At 45.8% G+C, this 21,968-nt stretch overlaps 1 long non-coding RNA gene across 1 annotated transcript in view; it reads right to left on the bottom strand.

The window, feature by feature from the left end:
- Positions 1 to 21,666, bottom strand: part of LOC126095037 (uncharacterized) — a 783,099-nt gene extending 761,433 nt beyond the window's left edge. The window contains exon 1 of the long non-coding RNA XR_007521903.1: positions 21,477 to 21,666. This is a non-coding gene — a long non-coding RNA (uncharacterized LOC126095037). The remainder of the gene's footprint in view (positions 1 to 21,476) is intronic.
- Between the last annotated feature and the right edge of the window lie 302 nt (positions 21,667 to 21,968).

Raw genomic sequence — 21,968 nt, 5'->3', positions numbered from 1 at the left:
TTGTGATTGTCGCTTTGTTTCGGGTGAGTTATACCGACTGCAGGTCTCATCTCCTGTCATTACCCATTTAAAAGAGCTTCTTTATCGACGTAACGATGGTGCAACGTCAAATCCGGAGCCGTTCGCCAATTTTTGTTGTTGTCAGTCAACATCTTTGGGACCCAGCTAGCACAAACATTTTTCTTGTAGCCTAAATTTCTGTTGCACTAATCCCCTCTGCTTGCAGTAAAGGAAGAACGGTTCAGAGTTCGCAGTTGACGGCAGATTCAATCATCTAGGCGGCCTTGCTTATGTGACCGAAGCTCAGCGCAGACTGTCGCCTCGAAGCCGGGAGTGCACTGAAGCCCGCAGAACACACAACCCACCTGCCGCTTGTCTGGTGTTTACGCTCTGCGATCTGAGGATGGAAAACATCTAAATAAATATTATTTAAATACAAATGAATTTTTAACGTGCCGCGTTCCTAAATCGGTGTAAAAATTATGAAATAAATTCTCCTGTCCTTCATACACGTTCTTAACCGTAGGCAAGTAGTCCTCAAACTGCGTGATGGTGGGTTTTTAATAGCTTTGCAGTAGAGGAGGTGAAATATCGATGCACAAATTAGTAAATGGTGTAAAAGTAAGGCGATGGGCAGTCAAACCATATTGTACGTGCTCTGCATTCTTCGCTCTAAATCTTACAAGTATTTTCATGGCCATTATTGTTATTCACAGAGACAAATTTTCAGGACTGCGTGTATGGGGTTAGGAATCTCTGAGAGGCTAAAATAAAACATTTTACACTTTTTACACAGTTCTGGAAACGTGGAACATTAAAAATTCATTTTTATTTAAATAATTATTTTTCTGCTTTTTAGTCCCGTGTGCATGTGAAATTTTTCGAACGATTTTAAACATTTTTATGAGGTTAGAATGGAGACGTCGTAAATTTTAGGTTCATTTTAGTTTTTCTCCATCTCACTGAACAAATATATTGCTTTCTCCTACGTATATCTTGCAAAACGACCGCGAAGGGGAAAATCACAGATTAGAGCTCGCGGAGATGCTTACCAGCAATCGCTCGTCCCACAAACATTTTGCTACCGGAGCAGAAAGAGAGAGAAACGACAGCTCGTGGTCGCGCGGTAGCGTTCTCGCTTCCCGCGCCCGGGTTCCCGGGTTCGATTCCCGGCGGGGTCAGGGATTTTCTCTGCCTCGTGATGACTGGGTGTTCTGTGATGTCCTTAGGTTAGTTAGGTTTAAGTAGTTCTAAGTTCTAGGGGACTGATGACCATAGATGTTAAGTCCCATAGTGCTCAGAGCCATTTGAACCATTTGACAGCAGTACAAAATGTACCCTCTGCCACACACCAGACAAGAAAGCGAGTTAGTACTGCATTACCAGGCAGCTCTGAGCTATGTTGAAAGTCATATCTGTAGCTCACCAGGATGTTCGTTCGAAATCAATTGCAAAATTTGTACCGAACTCCCTCCCTCCCTCCCTCTCTGCGCTCAGTGATACTTGTCCGTTTCTGTGTCGCCTAGAACGCACTCCGAAGCTACCTGAACGACATGTCAGTCCTGCAGGACATCCGAGATTCTGACACCCACCACCATCCGTATGGGAGTTACGTGGAAGAAATCGAATTAATGTTGTAGTCTCATCCAGTTCTGAGCTGTGTTCAAAATCTCAACGCTTTGGCTTATGGGGGAGTTAGTTCAAAAACAAACCAAAATTTGTATCGAAAAGGCTGAGGCAAGGTAGCGGCCTGACAGAAACATAGTTAAAAATCCTCTTATTTCCGTTTTCGATTCTTCCTCAATATGCTTATCTTTTACGGGTTTTTATCAGTTGGGCCCCTGTACCATCTTGGTCTGGAGCCACACAACGCGCGCGCCTTGTACGGCAGCACAGAACGCGGCTAATGAAGCCCGCACGCGTCTGGCTCCGATAGCGAGCATGCGGGTGGCTGGTAGGCAGGCAGGCAGCAGCAGCAGCAGCAGCAGCAACAGCCAGAAGCCGCGACAAGTCTTGGCGGGGTGGCGGCGCGCTTCATTAGCGCTGTCCAGAGGCGGCCGCGGTGGCGGCGGGGGCGGGGGCCCCGGCCCGGGCGGCGCTCCCAGCAGCTGGAGCTGGAGCTGGAGCAGGGGCTGTTAGCCGCGTAACGAGCCGGGCAGGGCAGGGCAGGCCAGCCACCAGTACTGGGGGCTGGCGGCTGGCGGCAGGCTGCTCCTCGTTCCGCGGCGCATCGTTAGCGGTCGCGGGGAACCCCCTACCGCCGCCGGCGCCGCTGTTTGCGAGCGGCCGCCGCGCCATCCTCAGGCCTAGGGCCCGTTTCTACTCCTCTCACAGAGATCTTCACTTTGTACCTGAGTAGAACACGGCGTGATCAGATAATTAATGTCTCTCGTATAAAGTAATGCTCTGTGCTAAGACGATTCGTATTCGAGAGCGGTGGCCCAGACAAAGAGATGGAGCCTTCATCCGCAGACAGATGCTACTGCTCCACTGCAATCTCGCACTTACTTGCGCCTAAACCATCTTTTGTTACACGAAAATCACTGGACTTGGGTGAATGCGTGGTGTCTGTTCTTTCGGAGCTATCCATTTGCGTCATCCCGCAGCTTGGTAGCAGCTTCCATCGACTCAGAAAATGCAGCACTGTTTGGTTTCGTCTAGGTAAGGTCAGGTGTAATTAAATAATTGAAAAGACACGATCGCTTAAATATCGTTTACTAGATGACCGGTTTCAGCACTCTGAAGGTGCCATCATCGGATCTGAAACGTGGATTAATATTTATATAACCATATTGACATCACGGCACATGAGGCAGACCATCTGATAAAAATCATTATCGCAACCAATAAAAAAAAATAAACTGCTCTCATGGTCGTTCTTTCCATAAACTAAAAAACTGAAGTTTATGGAAAGAACGACCATGAGATTATTTTTTTATTGGTTGTGACAATGATTTTTATCAGATGGTCTGCCTCATGTGCCATTATGTCCATATTGTTATATAAATGTTAATCCATGTTTGAGATCCGATGATGGCACCTTCAGAGTGCTGAAACCGGTCATGTAGTAAACGATATTGAAGCGATCGTGGCTTTTCAATTATTTAAAAATAGAGTGATCGCCCCACGACACACCATATGTTCAGGTGTAATTGTTGTGACGGGTTGTCACAAATCAATTTTATTCTGAACAGATGATAAACCACATGAGAATTGCGGGCGTAAAATGTAAGAATTGTAATATATTTATAGTGAAACTGAACACTTGTCTTTCATTACACAACGTCTTTTTTGCTGTGACTGTTGGTCAGAGCGTACGTACACTTACATACACTGACAGAACCAGTGTAACAGTTGTGCTAAAACATACTATCGTTGGCAACATAGCTCTAAGCACTGTTCAAGAGAAACACTTTCTCGTAGCACAGTTCAAAGCCCAAGTCGAGAAACCTGTGCAAGGACTTGCAGAATAACGTGATGAGTCGCAGTGGTTCCCTCTAACTCTCGCCGCAGCCTCAAGTACGACTGAAATGGTGTCCGTGTGCCTCTCTGTTTGCAGACAGGCCGGCGACGGTGGCGCCGTGCAGTTGCGTGGCCGCCTCTCGGTACTTCCGCCTCACTGGCGTCGCCAGTGATAGCAGGCGCCAGCGCTACGCCTCTCGACTACACCGCAGTCATGATGCAGTTACACACTTCTTTGATCCCCCGATAAAGCATTAATTTCAAATATAAATCTACGAACATAATAATTTCAAGTTGTTGCTATTGGAGAGATGGGCGACTTGGAGGGGAAAATCCTTTTATTAATGATTTTTGGAAAAATCTGTTTCATACAACAGGCAATTAATGTTCGAAACGCCACCGAGCTTGGAGGTACGAGGAATACAGTATCTATAGAACCACAAGCCACCGCTGTATCGCAGGACGAGAAAACAATGAAACTATTGAGCGAGTCGTTACTTTGCGTTCGCCTTCGACTGACATACATATTTGCGCCAGAGCTATAATAGTTATAATGGATTTGTTTTTAATATTGTTACGGAGTTATTTCAACGCTATATCTTTTATTTTGTTCTCAATAGTCCGCTGTTTCCTTTAAAAAGGTAATTGAATAGAAAATACTCTAGTTTTGTTTCCTATAGTTTAACTATTGCGTCAAGCTGAGACACTTGCTATTTGTTTTGTCACTTGGTATTCTTCGTTGCTTGTCGACAGCCCGTAGCGGCGGAATATTACTAATCGCAGTCGCTTGCATATTTTAGAACCACTGTTACGATTTTAATATTGGTAATTTCAATTTTCCGGCCGAGTTTTATTTTAGACCCCCTCACTACAGTGGTTCACTGTCTACTGCTTCACCAATAGCCTTCTATTCTTCTACTGCACTTATCTATCACGTCTGGGAAAATCTGCGTGTGTGCATTCGTAATAGGGTTTATTGATAACCAAATCAAAATTCGTAATGGATTTCCATGACAAAGATCGTATGATAGTAAACTCCCGAAACAACCATGTACTGAAAGGATAGCAATAGAGTAGTCCAAACATTTCAAAACAACCTAAATTATTTTTTCGAGTCTATCAGACAATATTAACGGGCAGTAAATAGCGTCTTTTCACTTTATGATTTGTATCATGTTTTCTTTATAAGTGCCGAGTAACATAGAAAAATATTTTCGTCGTCGAATAAATGTGAGGTTTTCGCTGAATATCTTTCATTAAAATAACATTTAGACAATTTGCGTTCTTATTTGTTTACAGCGTAGACCTTTTCTTCGCACAGGTGCTATAAAACGTTAATATCATTTCATTTTCAGATATTTGATTTCCCTAGTGAAAGAAGAATAGCACGACTAACATCAGAGCCTCGTGCAAACTTTGCTATGTGTCACGAAAACAAAGCGTGTCTATGTTACGCTGGCCTAATCACGTCACGCTTCAGCAAGGGATATAAAGCAGTAAAATCAAGATGGCCGGACGAGATTTTCAACTCTGCTCTATGGGCTGCGTATCTTAATGTGCTCACTGAGTTGCATCCTTCATCGCGGAACACTGCAATAAGGTGATTCGTGGTGACGAACTATTGCACAGTATGTCATGTGCCAATAGCATGGTGTAGGCTTGAAAGAAGTTTGGGGAAATCGCATCTACCACTGTCGAAGATACCTACAGGAACTGAAAGGGGGGGGGGGGTTATTTGAGTACTGTCCCACTCTGCAGGAGAGATATGGGGCGTTTGGGGTCTTGCAACGCAAAGGTTGCACGGTTATTCTTATACCTTACTTCGAGACAAATATAAAGAAGCAGTATGGGCACGACCAGTGAACAAGTCTAGATTAAGAATTTTGCACTAATCACATCGGAACTATTTCAGTTCGAAACACGTTCCCCTTGTAATTATGTTTTCAACCAGAATTAATGTTTTGGGTTTTTTTTTCTAGCTTCTGACCACATCGACGGCTGTTCTCATATTAAAGCCCTTCGGAAGGAATGTGCCCATTTCCTTTGGCATCTGTTCGGCAACATGTCGGCGAAAGTGTGGACTGCCAGTGCAAGACAAACGTGACTCAGACGCCGCTCATATGAGCTGCTCTAATCGCGAACTGATACTGCAGTTGGAGTACAATGTGGTCAGATTCTGGATATAGCTATTGCTTAAGTGAAAGGCATATCTTACGTTCCACACAATTCTTGTTACGTATTCCGCAAGAAACAACGAGAGATGACGGGTGGAACAAAGAAGCCGGCACAAGACAAAAACGCAACTGTGATAATTAGTCCACTAAAACAATTACTTACGTACTACTACTGGAAAGTCTTACCGTAAATTCAAGGGCGGACTTAAGCAAAATTGTCCATTTTCTGGTAAATGAACGACAGCTTCTACGTAAAGTCATTCAAAAAGGGCACGAATAAAAGAGGGAGCAGTACTTTGTACGGGCCGTTGTACGCTATCTCGTGCTGGCTGTATAGGCTGTGGGATTGCTGGCGATTATGTAACTAAGTAACTAAGAGATAACCAACTAACGGCGGGCTTTGTATTGAAGCCAGACACACAAAAGAGTTGCGACCTCGTGCGAACTATTTAATGCTGTGTCAGTCAATCGGGGCATTCAGCAAAGACTTGGGTTCCCGCAGTTTCTCACGGTTCTAAACGCTGGCATTCAGCTTACTAAAGCGCGCAACAGAGCTGATTACCCGGCGTCTTACATGGGTGGCGAAACTGTTAGAGCCAAACGCAGACGCAGCTGTACATTACCTAATGCTCTTACAGTTATCAAAATTGGGAAAGATGCAGAATAATCAATATCTAAACAAGCAATGCGTCTTGTTTATGACAACTGACAGGTTTTTGTGCATTACAGGACCCTCCTAACCTCTGCCAACTTTACTTACGATTATGTTACATCACAAAACCTACGATACGGGATATGACTGTCTCTACAATCATCTATGCAATATTACAAAAACGGTGTAGGGTTTTAACCACTGCATTACACCACTCGACAGATCTTGAAATATTTTCGGCGATGACATTATGTAAAAGTGTGTATATTTTCTGTAATACGAACATTCTAAACATTTTTATGTACCAAGAGACGAAAACTGGTGTTTTTCAATGAAACAGTGCATCGTCAAATCAGTACAAAGCACGGCACACACTGTTTAGAAACTTGGATTTCGCATTTAGCAAATTTCAACGCTGTATTTGGGTATTTTTTAAATTCGTTGTTTAAGAAGAGTAATATCAGTATATTGTTATTTTTAAACACAGTCTCTCGGTACACAAAAGCTACTAGTTTTAATCTCGCAGAAAAACCCTCACCTCCTCGCGTAAGAACTATATCGGCCTAGAGGAAAAAGCACCGGACACATTCGTGGGAAGATATGAAAATATGCAGCGCACCCGTGAAGAAAGCTGCATGCACGTCCTATCCTCACCATTCGCTTACCTGCGAGCGCAAGTCTAAATACCACTGGACAAAAAACTTCGTCTGAAATAAGAAGAGGACTAATGAAGCAAAATTCCCCACTCAGCTTACAACGATAACAGCAGCGTACTTTTCTCAACAGACTTACACGTGTCTCCTGTGCTAGTGTTTTGACGTGCTGCTGATGAAGACCCTAAAAAGGGAGAGTGCCGATTGACTTCTTCTGCCTTCCGTGCATCATTTGCTCCGTCTCGCACTTAATTATCCTTTTCAAATGACCGTGACGTTCAATTAGTACGAGTGACTTGCTGATCAGCCGTCTGTTCCGTGAAACAAAGCGAGCTGCCGCTGCAGGTGAACGGTAAAAACGGCGCCGACGAAGCAGCAGCTATTATGCTCGCCATGAAAGCGGAAACTGTATCCGCAAAACATGCGGACCCTGCCACTACCTTCAGGGGAGGTCGTTTCAGCTGATTCGATTTGGTTAGCGCAGAAAACTGTGCGAAACGTCAGATTAGAGACTGCGGACATTTAGGTCACTAATTCATAGACACGCGCAGGTCACAGGAAGTTGGTTCCTTTTATTTGGAAAGTATACGGATTTAAGCTGTAGCGTAAAGAGTATCTGAAACTGTAGGCAAAGGTACATTTTCCAAACAGGCTAGGAAAGAACCCACCTCTAAAACAATGATACAACTGATAAAAACAGTACGAGACAATTTTCACTTCTAAGCCATAAACGGCATTTTTGTTATCATTTGCAAAGACTGCACGTATTCTAAATTTCGGACGCTGGGTGAGCATTCTAGAAAAATTCGCAACGTAGATACCAAAGAACTGCAGAAGTCTGCATCAATTTGTGTTACTTTGTTAATATATCAAATTCTGTTGTAATCACAAAATCAAATGTGAATCGTCTTTACAAATTTCAGCTCGATTCTTTCCAGAGAGTAACACTGCCGAAGTTACCTCGAGTTGGAGCAGCGCCTCTGAAACGTGTCGTGGTTAAAGAATGAGTTTTAAAATTGAGTAGAGTAGCGAGAAAATGTTTTCCTATTTATAGTTCCAAAACATAGTCTTTAAATTCGTCAGTCAGTCTCTGGTTCTTAGCAAATTCACGATTCGCAGAAGAATGACCGAGTCAAATTGTGGAGGTCACTTTGAGCAAAGAAACTTATTCTCCATCTTAGAGATACGCATTGCATGAACAGCTGAGTCTCAGATGGTCCCTGTACTGTCATTAGGAAATGGCTCCAGTGCCACGTAAGGAATGACTGCGCCCAACCCTCCCTTCCAAGGAATTCGTCTCTACAACAAAGCGAGAGTCACTCCAACTTCGCAAAATTTAGGGAGGCAAAGTGTCCACAAGACAATGCTTACAATGGCTTCATTCAAACCACTGAATGCTTTTTCAATCAGGTTCGTCCCCGTGGCTCATTAGAAAGACAGCGTTTTTGCAAGTAGCTACTGACTACATTTGTGACGCACCTGGCTCTGTGAACATTAAGCAACATTAGATTAACGCACGGAGGACCAATTTAGTTACTTTTTTTCCTTCTGTCAGTCTGCGTACAGACAGTAATGCAGTATGGCTCACAGCCTAGTGCAAGCCATTTCCAACACTTTGCACCCGACAAAGAATTCGAGCTGGTTCAAAAGGGTGTAAGACAGCGATACAGTCTTTAGTCCCTGCTGTAAAATACACTCCTAGAAATTGAAATAAGAACACCGTGAATTCATTGTCCCAGGAAGGGGAAACTTTATTGACAAATTCCTGGGGTCAGATACATCACATGATCACACTGACAGAACCACAGGCACATAGACACAGGCAACAGAGCATGCACAATGTCGGCACTAGTACAGTGTATATCCACCTTTCGCAGCAATGCAGGCTGCTATTCTCCCATGGAGACGATCGTAGAGATGCTGGATGTAGTCCTGTGGAACGGCTTGCCATGCCATTTCCACCTGGCGCCTCAGTTGGACCAGCGTTCATGCTGGACGTGCAGACCGCGTGAGACGACGCTTCATCCAGTCCCAAACATGCTCAATGGGGGACAGATCCGGAGATCTTGCTGGCCAGGGTAGTTGACTTACACCTTCTAGAGCACGTTGGGTGGCACGGGATACATGCGGACGTGCATTGTCCTGTTGGAATAGCAAGTTCCCTTGCCGGTCTAGGAATGGTAGAACGATGGGTTCGATGACGGTTTGGATGTACCGTGCACTATTCAGTGTCCCCTCGACGATCACCAGTGGTGTACGGCCAGTGTAGGAGATCGCTCCCCACACCATGATGCCGGGTGTTGGCCCTGTGTGCCTCGGTCGTATGCAGTCCTGATTGTGGCGCTCACCTGCACGGCGCCAAACACGCATACGACCATCATTGGCACCAAGGCAGAAGCGACTCTCATCGCTGAAGACGACACGTCTCCATTCGTCCCTCCATTCACGCCTGTCGCGACACCACTGGAGGCGGGCTGCACGATGTTGGGGCGTGAGCGGAAGACGGCCTAACGGTGTGCGGAACCGTAGCCCAGCTTCATGGAGCCGGTTGCGAATGGTCCTCGCCGATACGAGCAACAGTGTCCCTAATTTGCTGGGAAGTGGCGGTGCGGTCCCCTACGGCACTGCGTAGGATCCTACGGTCTTGGCGTGCATCCGTGCGTCGCTGCGGTCCGGTCCCAGGTCGACGGGCATGTGCACCTTCCGCCGACCACTGGCGACAACATCGATGTACTGTGGAGACCTCACGCCCCACGTGTTGAGCAATTCGGCGGTACGTCCACCCGGCCTCCCGCATGCCCACTATACGCCCTCGCTCAAAGTCCGTCAACTGCACATACGGTTCACGTCCACGCTGTCGCGGCATGCTACCAGTGTTAAAGACTGCGATGGAGCTCCGTATGCCACGGCAAACTGGCTGACACTGACGGCGGCGGTGCACAAATGCTGCGCAGCTAGCGCCATTCGACGGCCAACACCGCGGTTCCTGGTGTGTCCGCTGTGCCGTGCGTGTGATCATTGCTTGTACAGCCCTCTCGCAGTGTCCGGAGCAAGTATGGTGGGTCTGACACACCGGTGTCAATGTGTTCTTTTTTCCATTTCCAGGAGTGTATATGAAGCAAGGATGGAAATAAAGGAAAGGTCCAGGAGCATGATCAAAATATAGGGTCAAAAGATATCAATGATAAGATTCACGGACGACATTGCTATCCTGACAAAGTGAACACGAATTACAGGTCATGATAAGTGGAGTCAACAGTATAACGCTTAAAGAGTACGGACTGAGGGTAGCCTAGAGAAAGACGAAGACGGCATTCCTGGACAACTGATGTCTGCTACTATCAAACATCGGTTTTAATTTGAGGAAGAAATTTCTGAGAATGTAGGTTTGGAGCACAGAACTTTGTGGTAGCGAATCTCGTACTCCGGAGAAACCGCAAAAGAAGATAATCGAATCCTTTCAGATGTAGTGCTACAGAAGGATTTAGAAAGGCAAGGAGGGAGGAGGAGACCAGAATGAAATTTTCACTCTGCTGCGGAGCGTGCGCTGAAACTTCCTGGCAGATTAAACCCGTGTGCCGGACTGAGACTCGAAATCGGACCCTCTGCTTTTCGCGGGCAAGTGCTCTACCGACTGAGCTACCCAAGCACGACTCACTAACCATCCTCACAGATTTACTTTCACCAGTACGTCGTCTCATACCTTCCAAACTTCACAGAAGCTCTCCTGCGAAACTCGCAAGACCAGCACTCCTGGACAAAGGATATTGCGGAGACACTGTTAAGCCACAGCCCTTGAAAGGTCCCCAGTTCGAACTCAGTTCGGCACACAGTTTTAATCTGCAGGAAGTTTCAATGAGGAGGTTCTCCGCAAAATGGGGGAGAAAAGGAACATGTGGAGTTTACGGACAGAAAGAAGGGACGGCTTGTTAAGATTTGCGTCAAGACATTGCCAACGGCCTCGCCGCAATGGTAAAACCGGTTCCCGTCAGATCGAAGTTAAGCGCTGTCGGGCTGGACTAGGACCTGGATGGGTGACCATCCGGTCTGCCGAGCGCTGTTGGCAAGCGGGGTGCACTCAAGCCCTTGTGAGGCAACCTGAGGAGCTACTTGATCGAGAAGTAGCGGCTGCGTTCTCGTAAACTGGCATACGACCGGGAGAGCGGTGTGCTGACTACACCACCCTCTATGTCCGCATCCATTGACGCCTGTGGTCTGAGGATGACACGGCGGCCGGTCGGTACCGTTGGACCTTCCAAGGTCTGTGCGGGCGGAGTTCAGTTAATATCCGGAAGTAACTTCCGTGGTCCTAGAATGAATTATGTAGGATAAAAAGCACAGGAGAAGACAAACACTGGAATATATGTATTACATGACACAGAAAGTAGGGAGCAAGAGTTACTTTGAACCGAAGAAGTTGACAGAAGATAGGGAATCGTGGTGGGCCGTATCAAACTGGTTAGAAGTCTGATGACTACAGAAAGTGTTCGATACTTTATTTCGAGGCAGATGAGTGAGTGGCACATAAACTGCCAATCTGGAAAATTGGAAATTTGTGGTAAGGTCTTATGGGACCAAACTGCTGAGGTCGTCGGTCTCTAAGCTTACACATTGTTTCATCCAACTTAAACTAACATACGCTAAGGACGACACAAACACACCCATGCCCGAGGGAGGATTCGAACTTCCCTCCGACTGGGGAGGGGGGGGGGGGGCGGACAGTGACAAGACGCGGCTACACCACGCGGCGCCAATCCGACAGGAGGCAGGAACAGCCACAAAATTTAACTTATCGATCATCCTAGTTGTACTTCTCATGCTCATTTTCATTTCGCTCGATTGTTGGAACAGTTTTATATCGAAAGCGCGGTAAGACAGTGGGGGCAGGGCGATTGACATGCAAATTTTTTGTACAGGTATGTAATCATGCTAACGGGAAGAAAGCCTACAGTCTAACGTTACATAGGCGACGCGATCATCACAGATGGAGCATAAACTCTGATTGAGATAGGACGCTGACGCCAATCGACTATATGTTTCTTCAAAGCAGCCATCCCAACCAAGGAAAACCTTAAACTCGGTGGCTGACCGGGGATTTAAACCGATACCCTTTCGACAGCCAGACCTGTGTCGTGGCACTGCATCCCTGGCTGGGTTCACAACTGTGTGTTCAGGCCAATAAGTTTCAGACTCTGGATTCCTAGAAGCGTCGTGAAGCATTACGAAGTGCGAGATCAATCTTCTGGTCACAGTTATGTACAGCGGTTCACATCCGCTGCTGAAAGTAAACAGTGGAATGTTTACAACTTACTCATAACATAGATCTCACCGAAGTTTCTTACTAACAAGCAGGTAAAACTCTCACTGTTTCATTTCGCGCCGTTGTTAGTCACTTGTGCTGCGAACTGGGAACTTGGCACGTAGGACGGTGAACGAAAATACACATTACACACTGGTGTCCAAAATTAAAGCAAGAAACTGGTATTTTCACGTTCTGTGTCTAATTCACTATATAATCATACAAATTGTGAACGATTAACATCGTGTACTGAACAAAAGATGGTATTCCGATAAACGGGCAACCACGACAGCAAAGACCTATGAGGTTTTTTGCAGGTTAGTCAAACATGCACAATCGCTGAGTACACAGTCCAGACGGTTCAGTTTGGCACAGAGAAGACGCCTGCACTCAGCTGTGGTGGGTCATAGAGAAAATGGAAGCAGGAGAGTCGCAAACTGATATGGCCCGATAGCTTAATGTCAATCGTTTTATTGTTCTCGGATGAGGTGACAGTTTATAGAGACCAAACTGTGTCCCGTAGACTAGGACAGGGTGGACCACGTGTGACATCAGAAAGAGTGGACCGCTTTTTGGCTGTAAGGGCACGACTGTACCGCTTTAGTACCGCACTGCAGCTGGCATCTGACCTCGCAGCATCCCCTGGACATGTATCGAGGCAAACGGTATACAGAATGCTTCAACAGAGTGGCCATTATTGTTGGAGACCTGGTCTCTGTTTACCTCTGATGTGTCTTCACAGAAGCGAACGTCTAGAGTGGAGCCGTCAAGATGCCACCTGGGCGGCCGAACTGTTGGCCAATGTTATTTTCACAGATGAGTTCCGATGTGATTCGGAGAGTGATTCTCGACGGATTCGCATTTTGAGGGCCAGTGGAACACGATTTCAGGGCCCAAACATTGTAAAAAGAGACCGATATCGAGGAAGATCCGTAATGGTGTGGACAGGTATTATGTTGACCACTCGAACACCTCTTCATGAGACTGTACGGGTGAATCAGAAAGATTTAACTGCTGTCAGGTATCGTGAGAAGATCTTGGGATGTAAAGCGCTGTTGTTGCGAGGTGATGTGGGCCCACACTTCGTATTGATGGACGATAATGCTCGACCTGATAGAGCACGGCTGGTTGATGTTTTTTGGACACGGAACATATTGCATGCATGGCGTGGCCTGCTCGTTCTCCCGATTTGAATCCCATGAAGCATGTCTGGGATGATCTAGGGAGACGCGTTGCTTCGCGTCAGCATCCACAAACCACTCTCTAATGCTTGTGAGCACCTCTGCAGGAAGAATTAGCGTTATTGCCCCAACATGAGAATGGTGACATCATTCAGAGCGTGTCCTGTGGTTGTGAGACCTCTATTGGTGCCAGAGGTGGTCACACTCCATACTGAGAACATTAAGCAATTGTCAGAATATGTGCGCAAATCCGTTAAGTTGGAAAAAAACGAAGAACATTTTTGTCTATCGTTACGCATGTCGCAATTGATTAAGTTCTATATTGTTTCTACTTTAATATCACCTATTTATACTGTTTCGTGGCAAAATAAACGCAACCTTGCAAAATTTCCGTTCGTTACTGAATATGCCTGGCATCAAGGTTCACGTGGTACATAAAGTAGTACTTTCCAAAATGAGGAATGGCGACGTGATTCAACAAGTTACGGCAGCAAATCGGAAGAACGAGAGCGAAGTCCTTTAGAATAACACTGCGGATTCGTGGATCCAGTTCGCTTTGCGCTTTAATCGAGGTTTAATGGCGTCTACGTTCTGAAAATGATGTTTAATAGTCGCAGCAAATACATAATGTTTTCGATATGAGTATCTCTATCTCCACTGGAGCTCCAACTGATGGGAGACAAAAATTAACGAAGAGAGCAATTTTTCTGTAGCGTTAACGACTTCTGTAGGAATTACGACAAAGATTCACGACGAAGGGAAACTGGTGGATGTAACGTTACTAGACTGTCATGCTACTCTAGTACTCGACTAGTTTCTAGCTATTTACGTCTGACTGCAGAAACAGATGCAGAACAAGAATCAGAGATAGATTTAATAGTGACTGAACGCCAGTTCAAACATGACTGTAGTATAGTAAGCTGCGTTCTGTAGGGCTTTTGTTTTTAAAAGGGAGCTTGTCACAAGCGGGGGGAGGGAGGGGGAGGGGGGAGGAAGGGAGGTAGGGAGGTAGGGAGGGAGGAAGGGAGGGAGGTAGAGAGGGAGGGGGAGAGAGACTGTGCATGCTTAACCAATAAATCTGCATCACTTTATATAATCTGAGAGGAAATCGTGGATGATGTTGTTGTTGTTGTTGTTGTTGTGGTCTTCAGTCCTGAGACTGGTTTGATGCAGCTCTCCATGCTACTCTATCCTGTGCGAGCTTCTTCATCTCCCAGTACCTACTGCAGCCTACATCCTTCTGAATCTGCTTGGTGTATTCATCTCTTGGTCTCCCTGTACGATTTTTAACCTCCACGCTGCCCTCCAATACTAAATTGGTGATCCCTCGACGTCTCAGAACATGTCCTACCAACCGATCCCTTCTTCTAGTCAAGTTGTGCCACAACGTCCTCTTCTCCCCAATCCTATTCAATACTTCCTCATTAGTTATGTGGTCTACCCATCTAATCTTCAGCATTCTTCTGTAGCACCACATTTCGAAAGCTTCTATTCTCTTCTTGTCTAAACTATTTATCGTCCACGTTTCACTTCCATACATGGCTACACTCCATACAAATACTTTAAGAAACGACTTCCTGACATTTAAATCTATACTCGATGTTAACAAATTTCTCTTCTTCAGGAACGCTTTCCGTGCTATAGCCAGTCTACATCCACAAATCGTGGATGAGTGGAATTAATTAACCACCGTCCAGCAGGGAGAAAGCAGGTGGTAATCCTAAGGGCTGCCTATGTCTCGCGTATATTTGCATTCTATATACAGAGTGAAAAGTTTAATTCTTCGTATGATGAGACCTTCCAACACAACTGATGCACCACGGACATGATAAAACCTCCTATATTCTGTACTGTCTGGTAAAGTTTGACGTCAACGACCTTGCCGCAATGGTAAGACCGGTTCCCGTCAGATCACCGAAATTAAGCGCTGTAGTTGACTGGGTCACCGTCCACGTCTGCCGAGTGCTGCTGACAAGCGGGGTGCACTCAGCATTTGTGAGACCAATTGAGGAGCTGCTTGAGTGAGAAGTAGCGGCACAGGTCACGAAAACTGACAACGGGCGGGTGAGCGGTGTGCTGACCACGTGACCTTCCGTATCAGAATACGGTGACGCCTCCGGTTTGAGGATGAAGCGGCGACCGGTCGGTGCCGTTGGGCCTTCAGAGCCTCTTCGTACAGTGTGTGTTTCAGTAAATTTTCACATTCAGGAAGAAACCTAACAAAGTCGGTGATTTGTAATCAGGTATCTACCTCACATATTGTGAGCTTCGCAACAATGATCGCTTCGCACGAGCTATGGAAACTATGCAAGTGTAAGGTACGTCACAACACCGGAGGTACGGAACTTACGAAAACGGAGTAGTAAGCAGATACGTAGCGCCTTACACGATGTAAGTCATCGTGATGTCTTTTACATTTTCTGTAGACACTAGGTCTAATCCACACGTTTAAAATATTTAAAAAATGTTGCTCTAATGAACATTTTTGTGCACAGACAAGTAGTATCGGTCGAACGAAAATGGTTCAAATGGCTCTGAGCACTATGGGACTTAACTGCTGTGGTCAAGAGTCCCCTAGAACTTAGAACTACTTAAACCTAACTATCCTAAGGACATAACACACATCCATGCCCGAGGCAGGATTCGAACATGCGACCGTAGCGGTCGCGCGGTTCCAAACTGTAGCGCTTAGAACCGCTCGGCCACTTTGGCCGGCTCGGTCGAACGGCCATCCTCAAACGACATAAGCATGTATCAGGAACATTACGGTGAATAAATCTACAGTCTGTCACAGTGTGACGCAGTCACTCTGGTCAGAGTCTAATCAGAAACAGACAACTAAAACAGCTGATGTTTGTCTTCCTCACGGGAAAGGTGATATTGTTTGTAAGTTAGGCTATTTGAAGACATATAGATTATATGTTTATTTCAGCGAAACTACAGTGGCGCACAAAAAAAACGGCCCGAACCGGAATGCGAACGCGCAAGTAGCATTATTAGCTTGTCAATTTCTTTGCCACCATCCAACAGCAGTAGCGTGTGAGTAGTTCATACGTGAATTGTCCGCCCCGATAGCTGAATAGTCAGCGTGAGGGACTGCCGTCCTAAGGGGCCCGGGTTCGATTCCCCGCTGGGTCGGTGATTTTTCTCCGCTCAGCGACTGGGTGTTGTGTTGTCTACATCATCATTTCATCCCAATCTGGCGCCCAGGCCACCCAATGTGATGTCGAATGTAATAAGACCTGCACCACGGCGGTCGGACCTGCCCCGTAAGGGGCCTCCCGGCCAAAGATGCCAAACGCTCATTTCCATACGGAATGTAGTCCTTATAAACCGTGTACTTCATTGTCATGCCTTACTCCATTGAAGAACGTGTGTTGATTATTGATGAATATGCTCGGTCTGAATCCATTAAAGTTGTTCGTGACACTTTTCATGAAAAGTTTCCTGAAAGTAATATTCCTGCAAAATCAACGATTCAGGATTTAGTGAAAAAGTGGCGTTCGACAGGCAGTGTTGTCAATTCAAAGAGGAAATAAGGCACCGACTGTACGTACACCTGAAGTTGAGGGAAATGTGACGGCACACACTGAAAGAAGTCCCTACAAGTCAACACGACGATTATCAGAGCAATGTGGAATATCTCGCAGCTCATGTCAACGCGTCATTCACTGCTTAAAAATGAAATACCGTCTCAGTGTCGTTCAGCAAAAAAAAGAAACGGACAAGGGTAAGCGTACACATTACTGTAATTGGTTGCTGGAAAATGTCGCTGGGGGACATCTTGATCCGTTCCTCATTTTTTCGACGGATGAAGCTTGGTCGCATCTGTCGGGTTACGTTAATTCACAAAACACAAGACACTGGGCTACAGAGAATCCTGATCGAATACTGCAAAAGCCGTTACACGATTTAAAAATTGGTGTATGGTGTGCTGTATCTGGTAAGAGAATTATGGGGCCATTTTCCTTCGACGAGACTGTCGACACACATGTTTACTTGCAACTCTACAATGAATTTTCGGCTCTGGTAACTCCAAACGAAAAATGTGCATATTTCCTGCAAAAGGGGGCAAGTTCTCTTACGTCGGATTTGTCCTTAGCTCGTATACGTACTGATTGTACAGAAGAGAGGACCATTAGTAAGGGCTTGTGGGCACCCCGCTCTCCCGACTTGCCACTATGTGACTTTTGCCTCTGGGGTTTCTAAAGGCTACAGTCTACCGCAACAATCCCACAGCACTTGGCACATTAAAAACCAACATATGTGAGGAAATTTCGAACATTGCTCAAAGAGTAATGAAAAGTGCTCTCCTTAACATGCTTCGACGTGCACAACTTTGCTTGGATGTTGGCGGAGAACATTTTGAACACTGACTTTAAATTCCTTTCTAAAATATGCTTATTAAACGAATACAAGTAAATCTGTTACTTAAACTGTTAATTACATAGTTAATAATAAAAATGTACAATACAAATGTAAGAAAGCGGTGGTGTACGTTGATTTTCTTCATTCATATTCCTTTCAGCGCAGGGGCCGGTTTTATGTAGGCCACTCTGTACTTGTCGGTCAAAAAACATAAAAAAATAGCTTGTGTTGGTGGCACGAGGAAGATTCTCAAATATATTACAGCTTTGCAGTTATAGCGACGAAATCGCGTTTACGTATTTCATCTCATTCGTTGTGTAACTCCACTCGTTAGCATGGAACGAAACACTGCTCCATTCACTGTCGCGAAGCTCGTAATATGTGTAATCTTTCAGGAAGTTGCGTTACAGAGAGATTGTTACAGATCACCGAGTCTGTTAGGCCCTTGCCAAAAGCGAAAATTTTTTGAGCAGTACAAAATGCAGGGAGCGCTAAATGCTTTTATGATCAAGATGCGCCAACTCCGCAGGAAAACAATATCGGACTAAAATTAATAGCTATGTCACTGTGCAGTTTAAGAAACTCATAGGTGCAGGTGCGGTATAGACTAAATTTTAAGATCAACACGTGTTTTCTCACCGCCAGACGGTAACTAGCAGATTAATTCCTGGTACGCTTGATTTCTACCGAAACTGCGAGGGCTCAACTTACTGGATTAAGTACGTACAGTGTGTTTGTGTCTGTATATGACTACAAGCCAGCCAGTACTGGATTACTGAAGTGCCAGAGTGAATTAAACGTAATAGCAGTGAACGTATTAGCGTTCCATACTGCACTTAGTCGTGCTCAATTCTTAAACTTAGCAAGGAAAGTAAACATTTTCGTATTCTTTGTTACGTGTGGTACGAGTAATAAAAAAAATGTAAAAATAAAGTCTCTGGAAGTTACGAGCCCTATCAAAAATTTTGCCTGCACTAAATAATAGGGACTAGTGCAGCAGGGGATACAACAATACAGCATGTATTACAGAGATGAAAGAGTTGGGGAGAATGTTGAGAAACAAAGGAATGCGAGAGATGCTTAAAAAAAAAAAAAAGAGGGAGAAAACATTCAGTAGTAACTTTCGCGTAAAATTCTACAATGACGTCGCAAGTCGCCAGAGAGCATGTATTACAGAGAAGAAAGAGCTGGGGAGAATGTTGAGAAACAAAGGAATGCGACAGAGATAAACATTGATCTTGTCAAAAGCATAAGGGGTTTTTGACTTAAAAAAAAAAAAAACTCACGAGATAGAATAAACTGATCCTACTTTATTAAGCAATATCTTGTCAAAAGCCGAGAAGCGATTGTTCTTAATGTTCTAGCTCCCTTCAGTACGTAATAAGTGTTTTTTGACTTTTTAAACAAAAATCTCACGAGATAGAATAAACTGATCCTACTTTATTAAGCAGCTCCCTTCAGTACCTAATAAGTGTTTTTTGGCTTTAAAAAAAAATTCTCACAAGATAGAAGAAACTGATCCTACTTTATTAAGCAAGATCTTGTCAAAAGCCGAGAAGCGATTCTTGTTAGTGTTCTAGCTCCCTTCAGTACGTAATAAGAGTGTTTTGGCTTTTTAAAAAAAAAAATCTGACGAGATAGAATAAACTGATCCTACTTCATTAAGCAATCAGTAAAATGATGCACCCAATATCAAGCGATCGCTTTTAGATTTACATTCAATTATTTTAATGATAGTGCTTATTAGAACACAGAACTGCTTTATTATCTATGCCTCGAAGTGAAGATATTACGATCTATGACTAAGGAATGACGTCATTGTTCAAAGCCGACGGGTTGTATCCCCTGCTGCACTAGACCAAAATAATATACCACTGATACCGAACACGTGTCCGTGTACCGACTGGTGTCAGTTTAAACATAAAACCGTAATAGAATCGTATTTAAACTGCCGTTCAATCGCTATTGAATCTATCGTTTTCCTTTAAGAAGTTTTACGTCGTGCAAGTAGGAGGTATTACGCGAGAGCACGGAGTAGGTGGTAACGGCTGTAAGTGCGCTAGCACGGCGAGCGGCGGAGCTGTGTGGCGCCGGAGAGGCCGGCCGGCCGCTATCGAGACGTGCTCCCGGCGCGGCGTCACTTAGCGCGAGGGTCGTTAGCAGCGTGCGGGCTGCCTGGCGGGCACGCGCAGCGCCGCCGCCGCTTGTAAACAGGAAACGAAGCCATTGTTTTGGGCGAATGTCGCCCTCGTTAGCACGCAAACGAGCGCGCCGCGGACCCGCGCCAGCGACGCATTGTCGGCGGAGCGGTCCTCGCCGGCTTCTGGCGGCCGCGAGGGCTTAACGACGGTGTGGCGGGGGCGGGGAGGCGCGGCGCGGCGCGGCGCGGCGCTGACAGCCGTCTGCCGGCACAGTGCTACAGCTAATGAGCCGATCCTGTTCGTCAGGGCACGGGCGCGGTAGGGGTAGTTTGTTAGTAAGGCTGGACAATAAATACGAAGCAAACGCACTCGACTTCGTGTACACGAGATAGGCTTTTCGCCTGTGGTTCAACGACGAGGATCTCCTTTTACACGTGTATTGGACACAGACAGCGCAGTGAATCAATCGCGTGCCGAAGCTGACTTTTGGGACAGAAGGCTGCCGAAGACTTTTCACTCGATCAGAAAGGCACTAAAAAATTACTTCAAATCTCACGGGATGCCGCAGTTTGAGAGAGAAAGTTTCTCCAACGACCAGGATCGGGACAGAGCATGTTAAAAAAAATTGCTGGCTGGATATAAAATGGTAGCACTTGCCCACATGTGACAGTTCCATAAACAGCTGTGTATAGATATGTTTTGTAGCTATGAATCAAGAGATCACGCACATTCACGACCACGCTATGCACAATTACGCATGGCGAGATAGATTCGTATAAGGAGACTGTGTAATATCTGTTACAGATGCATTTCAAAATGGTCCGTGCACGAACTTAAGTTCAGTAAGTTAAAATACAGCCCAATGGAATGATGTCTTTTTTCAGATCTGTAAAGGCTGTGGCGTCCACTCACATTAAAATCAAAAGCTGATCTTTGCAACAAATGGCAATGCGCTGTCTTGGTGATACAGCACATGTCACACTGCAATGGACGGACAATTTGTGCACTTACTGACTGACAGAAAAATGTGTAATACAATAGACGCATGTACAAGAGACAAATACTGCAACTGATAAGTATACGCTTGCAATCTGACGTAATGGTGAACTGAAGATGCTCACTTGACCGAAACTCCTTTAAAAATTGCACATTATTGCAGCTCTGATCGTTTTCCCGACGCAGTTCTTATCTATAAATAGCAGGAAAGGAGGAAAGACTAGCATCACTTCCTGTAAGTAAAAAAGAAAGAAAAACCATGTTTTCTCGACTGGAATAAGCATTGATACGGATGCATAAGGAAATCGGCAAAGTACTGTACTGACGCTACGTGTTCCATTTAAAAGGTGCAACCGAAAGAAGGGTGAAAGATTGCGAACGGAAAAAAAGTACTGCCTTAATTCCATTTCGTGGACACACGGAAGTTCTAAACTAAATACGGTAGGCGCACATACAGTGATACGACAAGAGGCCGCGCTCAGAATGTCGTCGCCCACGCTCAACTCGCACGGTAGTGTGAGCAGCTCACTTTCACTGCCCGGAGACTAACCTCTCTACTGGAGACTGGCCAGCGACGGCGGCGCCGTCCACGGACACCGGGGGAGGCGTTCCTCTTCTTTACCCGGCGGCAGGAGTCTGGCAGTGACGCGTGGACCACGGGCCGGATGCCGCCGACACGTCCCTGCAGCACTCGCACGCGACAGGCGCCGGATCACTCACCCACACGTCAGCTCCGTCCGGCGGCTGGCGGCCAACTGGCGCGTCAACGCAGACCGCGCCGGCAGCGCGCGCGCCGCAGAGACCTCTGGCGGGGCGTCGCGGAAGCTCGCAGTCACCGGGGGTGTTGTCAGGCTGTTACGTGGGGGGCCACCAGATGCAGAGCGGCGGCGGACGTGGGCGAGAGAGGAACTGCGCCGCGCCGGAAAACGCAATTAAATAATTCCTCAGACAATATATCACCGTGATTAAAAAAAAAAGAGGGAGAAAACTTTCAGTAGTAACTTTCGCGTAAAATTCTACAATGGCTGCTACGTACTCCCTA

The sequence above is a fragment of the Schistocerca cancellata genome, chromosome 8 (genome assembly GCF_023864275.1).
Source record: "Schistocerca cancellata isolate TAMUIC-IGC-003103 chromosome 8, iqSchCanc2.1, whole genome shotgun sequence".
In the NCBI taxonomy this organism is placed as follows: domain Eukaryota; kingdom Metazoa; phylum Arthropoda; class Insecta; order Orthoptera; family Acrididae; genus Schistocerca; species Schistocerca cancellata.
The sequence above is the reverse complement of the archived record's forward strand: the minus strand, read 5'-3'. Positions and strand labels throughout refer to the sequence as shown.